General features: G+C 44.4%; 1 pseudogene; it reads left to right on the top strand.

Annotated features, from left to right (window-relative positions):
- The first annotated feature begins 1,137 nt into the window (after positions 1 to 1,137).
- LOC123042839 (probable ubiquitin-conjugating enzyme E2 23) lies at positions 1,138 to 3,709 on the top strand (annotated as a pseudogene).
- Positions 3,710 to 7,941: the final 4,232 nt, after the last annotated feature.

Below are 7,941 nucleotides of genomic sequence, written 5' to 3'. Positions count from 1 at the left end.
ATCTAGATCACGATCCATAAATAGAATCGTGTCATCTGCATATTGTAGAATGGATAGAACATCTTCTACCAGGAGTGGAATGACCCCGCTAATTTGACCATCCAGCTTGGCCCGCTCCACAAGGGTAGCTAGCATGTCGGCCACAATGTTAAATAGAATAGGAGATGCGGGGTCGCCTTGACGAAGCCCCTTCCTTGTCTGAAAATAGTTGCCAATGTCTTCATTAACTTTTATGGCCACACTACCGCCAGAGATAAAGCTCTCTACCCAACGGCACCACTTTTGTGAAAACCCTTTCATGCGTAAGGTGTGCAACAGGAAGGGCCACTTAACTTTGTCGTAGGCTTTCTCAAAATCAATTTTAAGAATGACACCCTTCATTTTTTTTCCGGTGCAGTTCATGTACAGTTTCGTGCAGGACGACCAATCCATCTAAAATGTTGCGTCCTTGCATAAATGTTGTTTGTGTGGGTTTTACGACATGGTCAGCTACACCGTTCAACCGATTAGTCGCTACCTTCGTAAATTTTTTAGAACTTACATTGAGAAGGCAAATGTAAGTCGACACGGCGTTTTGGTTTGTTGGTCTAATAATACTTTCATCAGCCATCTACTCTAATCAAATACTCGTCTAAATAATGGACAGTTTCGCATGTAAGCTTTTATATGAAAATTTATTGAAGAAAATACACGGTAGGAACTCTTCCTACGGTTTCGCCTAAATTGTTTTTGAAGGATAAGAGTACCAAGATTGTCAAATTAACCCATGCTCTCGACCGAAGAGGAAATTAAACGGATGGATCATACCTGATGTCTCGCTTCCTATCCATCATGCCGCTGCTAATCCCCCAATTAGCGGACCATCAAGAGCGATCTGGATGGAGTACTTTGCAGCCACGCCGTGGGAAAGCAAAACAGTGCTACTTTGCCGGCGAAATTTTCATACTACAATACTGGAAATTCTAATCCTACTCAGACACCGATCACACTATTTTATAGGAGTCCAATCCGAACTCGTACCCAAAATTAAGCCCGATTGTGCACAGGAGGACGAATCGGTCACGCCGAAGTTATTATTTACCATATGGTACGTACACCGATCGTGCACAGGAGAGGACAGAGAGTAGTATTAGGAATTCTAATCCTACTCAGACAGCTGCCGGCAGGTTCTATTATTAGCCTATATATATACACGTAGTAAGTATATTACTAGCTTGCAACACCACCGGCCGTGAGCATCTTATACGAGCCTACTCTGGCAATCAATCGAACAAGCAGTCTCGCTGGAAGAAAGATGGCCGCCACGGAATCCCACGATGTTGACTTGCTAGACCTCGTGAGCTTCGGGCACACGCTCCGCCACCATGGCCTCGTCATTGCGGACGCCAAGGCGGACCACGACATCCCCGTCAACGTATTCATGGTCCTCCTCGCCGACAACACTGTTGTGTACAAGAACGCCGGCGTTCTCACGGTGGTGGACAGGAGCCACCTGCGCCCCGGACAGGTGGTCGGCTCGGCGTTGTCACCAGCGTCACCACGGTGCTCGACCTGGCCAAGCATGCCGCGGGGACACATGTCATCAGGGGCGTGCCCCCGTCTACCCTCCGGCACGTAAGGAGCTTCAACCTCGGCGACTTTGTCGTGTCCGGGCCGTGGCTTGGCCGGGTTGTCGAGGTGTCCATCGACGTGGATGTGCTGTTCGATGACGGGGCGGTCTGCAGGGTCACCAACGCAGAGTCCAAGAAGCTACAACTAGTGCATGACACCTCAGCTGGCGGCAACAAAACACAACGAGTGTATCGCGGTCAAATGAACACTCTTTTCAACCCTGGGCAGTGCGTCCGTGCGCCAGACCCGTCTTCCCTCTTCAAGGCAGCACGCTGGCTCAACGGCTCCTGGAACCCTAACCGTCAGATGGGCACCGTCAGCAACTTACAGACATCCGCTGTCCTTGTCTACTGGATTGCATCCATGCACCATGGCACGGACAAGGAGCTCGTCAAGGCATCGGCCCCTTCGGCCTACCAGAACCCGGACGATCTTACTTTCTTCTCTGCCGCGTACGATTGTAGCTGGGGGGTAGCTGACCGCTGCTTTTTTCACAAAGACAATGCGACTGAGGATGATGAATGTGAAGCACCAACTGCTCAGGCCGAGCTGGAGTTTCCCATGGTCGTTGCCAACACACGTACCTCCCTTGACGTGCTATGGCAGGACGGCACACGACAACAAGGCATAAGTTCAGCGACTGTCGCCCCCTTTCAAGTAGTGGATGGAGAGTTATTCCCGGGACATCACGTTGTCGGTGTTCTTCATGTTGATTCTACCGGTGACCACGATGACAAGACTACTACTAGTGTAAACAATGACATTGTTGCTGATGGAACTCCATTATCAAGGCCCGTGGGCGTCCTCAGGAGCCTGCACTATGGAGACCGGACGGCTTGCGTGTCATGGTTGAACGGGGCTGGTGAGGTTGCGTGTGACGATGCCGTGACTGTATACGCGCTGAAAAGAGACTCTTCTTACCTATATGCTTACTATGGAGATATTGTCATTCGCCTCCTACCGTCAGGATCAGCCAACGGTGAAGAAACCATACCATTGATTCATAGCAAGAAGAAGAAGAAGAGTGCTGCTGCATCTGACCTTTCGTGGGTGGGGCATGTTGCTGAACTTCATAATGGACACGTCCAAGTCAAATGGGGTGATGGTAGCATGTCAATGGTACGTGAACACTTTCTATATAGTTGCTTTTTGTTGGATTCTACTCAACTCATTAGTTGTTGTTGATTTGATTGGGCGTACTTGTGCTGCAGGTATTGCCCCAAGAGATTCTTGTCGTCAAGGAGGAGCACTACATGAATCTGTTGAATTTAATGGAGAACTGGGTAGTGGTCGACGACATGGGTGATGCACCTCAAGAACCAACCGCAGCCGCAGTTAACACGGTATACATCTATCTTTCTAACATTGTCCACTTCGACAAAGAAAAATCAAAATCACTTTGGGTTGTCCCGACCAGTCTCCACCAAAGAAAACTAAACCACTGGACAAATTTTTTATACTGAATTTAGGACCTCATATATTTTATACTGAATTATTATCTCGATGGATTCATCTTAATTGTGCTACCAATATGTTTTATCTTATTTTAGGACCATGGTCTACAGAATCCGGCTGACAATAACGGTGTCGAAGGTGACAACCCGGCAATGACGAGGACAAACCCTTTGGGCTTTGCAAGCTGGTCTTTGTTTCAAAGGACAGGCAGCATGGTGACTCGGGTTAAGCAATACCTGACAGGGAACTGGTGGCCGTTGTCGCCATCACCAAGCTCAGGGTTACTTGTGCCCACAAATGACGGCGATGATACAACAGAGACATCCGATGCTACCATGGCGAGGAACATTCTGGATGCGAATGGGCACTATTTTCCCAAGGGGACGAAAGCTGATGACAAGCCCTTCAGATCACCATTACCTTGACACCATGGACAAGTAATTACATTTTTGTTACAAAATGACGAAGAATCAAATTGTGCGATTTAGGCACATATAAAATGGTGGAGATTGAAACTAGTCCCTCAAGTTATGAAGGTTGATTTACTCTGTTCATGATCACCTCCCTGGATTAACGCCATGATTTTTTTTAATTTCTGCCCGCTTTTGTTAAATGTACTAGGAAAATTGCTTTGCATGACGAGTATATACACACGGACATGGGAATATATTATGATACACAAAATAATATGTACTTATTACATATGATGCGGCAAATGTTTATGCAACCATGTGTGCCATGTGGCAAGGGGAAATATTTGCCATCAATTTCCCTATGGTGGATTCGTCTGTTTTGTGCACAAAAACGTGCGAACAGATCATGCTCATTGTATGGTTACAATCGGTCAACAGATCGCATGAAGCCACACGAATCATGCTGTGGTGTGTGAAGTGCCAGGCTGCGGCTGCTGATGTGCTTATTTCCTGTATGGTCTTTTTGAGCTCACCCATATGTTTGGGCAGTGTTTCCTTAGGGTGTTTGGATTGTAATAGCAGCGTTCGAACCTGGTCTTTTTGAGCTCACCTATGTTTTGGACGGAGTAGGGTCGGTGGTGGGCTTGGCAGACGTGGCAGACGCGCCCGAGCCGTCCTACATATGGGCTAGATATAAGGGATGCTGGAGCATTTGAGGCTGGCTTGAGGCGCCTGGGTGGGTTGACTTTTTTTTTCCGGTCAGTGACCGATCCGCCCGCCCGGGCATTTGGAACCGGTTTGAGGCGCCCAGCTGTAGATGCTTTTATACATTTGAGCTGCAAGTAATTTCGGACGAAAGGAGTAACTTGTTTTAATGATATATACCAACTATGTAACTTGATCTTTGGGGAACACACATTTCTAAAGCAGGTGTGATGTGCGTCCTTCCTATTGCTCATAACGCTGATGTTCTCGGGGGGACGAATGTAGAGTACATGACTATATATATATAAATATATATATATATATATATATATATATATATATATATATATAAATATATAAGAAGTGTTGTCATATTTATAAACTGTAATGGAGAACTATTTTATTTTTTAGAGGGACTCGCTCTGATCCATATTACTCCTAATCCCTAAAGGAGTATTTGTCTTAGATTTGTCTAGATATGAAAGGAGTAACGAAAAACTATTTAACGTACGTCCTAGCTAGTCTGTAAAACAAAGTTAGGTGGTGTATAGACCTGGATGTAATTCTTGTTATTAATGATGGTCTTTGTACTGCTTTAATAGTTGATGGATCGAAAGTTTATCAAAATAATAGTGAAACGTATGCCAACCACATCCATGCTTGTGATATTTGATGATTAGATCGAAAGTTTATCGAAATAATAGTGAAACGTACGCCAACCACATCCATGCTTGTGATGACTTCTGCCGTGACATGGTGCGCATGCAATCTGATATCCTACGATTACAGGTTAACAAATCAAGTTACTTTTCAGCAGTCGCCATCTAGCTAGGAATTAAGCACGCATGCAAGGGACTAAAGTATGTGTAAAGCACCCAACACTAGCTAGCTACACCTTTTTTTTAGGAAGGCCATAATGGCTAGCTTTATTTAACTGAACATAATGTTTACATCACCGGCTAGTGTACCGAGGAGAAAACTAGGGGGATCACCATCCCAAATACTACAAACTTTATTATGAAAACTAAATTGAGCTAGCTCATGAGCAACACTATTAGCCTCTCTAAAACAGTGCATAAAATTGACCTTCCCTACATCCGTAGCCAAGTCCAAGATTTCCGCATATATTGCTGTTGTAGCTTCCCACCAATGATCATGTCCAGTGCAAAAATTGATTACCTCCAAAGAATCTGATTCTGCTTCAATAGCATGAAATCCCATGGTGTTAGCAAAGGCTAGACCATCCCTCATTGCCATAGCTTCAGATGTAACAACATTAGCAGCTATAGGATAGTATATGCATGACGCAGCAATAAAATTACCCCTGATGTCGCGTAATATAGCCGTTGTAGTACCAGCTCCTTCGTCCGTATGGTACGCAGCATCTACATTCAGCTTCACAAAACGTAGTTCAGGCTTGGTCCATCTCTTCTCCACATCCGGCAACAAAGAAACTTTCCGTGTAGCATTTGCAGCAATCGAAATACTAGATGCAGCACACTTCCCAGCTGGTGGTACCCTCTCTACATTAGTGATCTGCCTTCTAACCCACCAGATGTATCAACCTGCAGTAGCAACTGCTTCTCCAATCCCAACACTAGAAGCATGCGGTAGTGAACCTGAAGTGGACATCAATAGATATTCAAGAATGGCTGATCCTGATCGGTCAATCACTAGTGCATCAACTATAATATCGTATATACCCAATCTTTGCCATATCTCAATAGTTGGTTTACATAGAAACAGAAGATGGCGGATATCTTCGGCTCCTTGCTGACAGATAGCACACTCACTAGATGTTGGGATATGTCTGTTCGTTAGGATTGATCGAACTGGGACCACTCCATGCAAACTTCTCCAGCAAAATATTTGTACTTTCCGTGGGACCTGAAGCTGCCAAATCTTGTTCCAAATCGGATTGTCAACTGATGGACCAGGACCAGTTCGATTGCCTCTGAATTTATGTGCCCATTCTGCGTGGTATGCAGTTTTCACCGAAAAAATACCAGTTCGGGTGTGATGCCAATCAATAAAATCTTCAAAAGCCTCATAATTCAAAGGAATTTGGAGAATCCTCCTAGCATCCACTGGATTGAATATAGCTCTAATCAGTACTTCATCCCATTCTCCGTTTGTCGGGTCAATTAGGTCTAATACCTTGGAGATTAGAGTTTGACCCCTTTGCGTGATTATATGACGGTCTAGACTAGATGGGATCCATGGATCAGTCCAAATATTAACCTTGTTACCATCACCAATGCGCCAATATGGCCCCTTTTAAATGTTTGCAGCCCTGCTACCAAACTTTGCCAAGTAAAAGAGGAGCCATTTTTTTGTCCAGCCAATAATAAATTGCCATGCGGATAATACTTAGCACGCAGCACCTTAGCACAAAGGGAATCTGGACAAGTTATCAATCTCCAACACTGCTTAGCTAGCAAGGCCAAATTAAAAGAGTGAAGGTCTCGAAACCCCATTCCTCCCATCTTCTTTGGAATACATAGTTTCCACCAGGAATACCAGTGCATACTTTTCTTGTCTCCATCGCCTCCCCACCAAAACTGTGCTATGAGGTCCGTTATGTCCTTACAGACCCCCTTAGGGATATTAAACACCGACATGGCAAACACAGGAATAGCTTGAGCAACTGCTTTCAATAACAATTCTTTACCGCCCATTGATAAAAGCTTGGCCATCCAAACACCAATTCTTTCTCTGATTCTCTCAACAAAATGCTTGAAGCAATCACTCCTCTCTGCTCCTACCAGAGCCAGTAGGCCTAAATATTTATCTGAGAGTGCTTCAGTATCAATATGTAATTCTTGACAAATTTCTTTCCTCGCCACCACACTGGTATTAGGGCTAGAGAATATGCTTGATTTTGATCTACTCACCAATTGGCCAGAGTTAGTGCAATAATCATCTAGTGCCTACTGTAAGGAAGCTGCATTTAACATATCCGCCATCATGAGGATTATGGAATCATCAGCAAATAAAAGGTGTGAGACTGACGGTGCATTTCTACACACCCTAACCCCATCAATGCCACCAGCTTCTTCTTCAAACCGCAGTATACTAGATAGACCTTCTGCACACAAGAGAAATAAGTACGGCGATAAAGGGTCCCCTTGTCGAAGGCCCCTTGTTGGTGTGACTTCTTCTGTCTCCTGAGAATTATACCTGATTGTATATTTCACTGAAGAAACACAATTCATAATTAAATTCACCCACTGGCCATAAAAACCCAATTTCAGCATCATATTCCTCAAAAATACCCATTCAACTCTGTCATATGCTTTATGCATGTCCAACTTAATGGCAAAGAGTCCTGATTGCCCATTTCTCTTGTTCTTGATTTTATGAACACACTCATAAGCTACCAAAATATTATCAGTTATTAATCTACCAGGCACAAAAGCACTCTGTGTTTCTGAAATGATCTCAGGCAGAATGGTCTTCAATCGATTAGCAAGCATCTTAGATATTATCTTGTAGATAACATTGCAAAGGCTTATAGGATGAAATTGAGTAATCGATTCGGGAGAGTCAACTTTAGGTATCAAAACCACCACTGTATTATTCCACCCCTCTGGAATCATACCTGAGTTGAGTGCATGAAGAACTTCATTAGTAATATCATCCCGGAAGACATGCCAATATTTTTTATAAAAGATGGCATGTAGCCCATCCGGCCCCGGGGCCTTAAGATCACCAATGCTATCAATGGCTTTTTTAATCTCCACTGGTGAATAAGGAT

The sequence above is a fragment of the Triticum aestivum genome, chromosome 2B, assembly GCF_018294505.1.
Source record: "Triticum aestivum cultivar Chinese Spring chromosome 2B, IWGSC CS RefSeq v2.1, whole genome shotgun sequence".
NCBI classification, from domain to species: Eukaryota; Viridiplantae; Streptophyta; class Magnoliopsida; order Poales; family Poaceae; genus Triticum; species Triticum aestivum.
The sequence above is the reverse complement of the archived record's forward strand: the minus strand, read 5'-3'. Positions and strand labels throughout refer to the sequence as shown.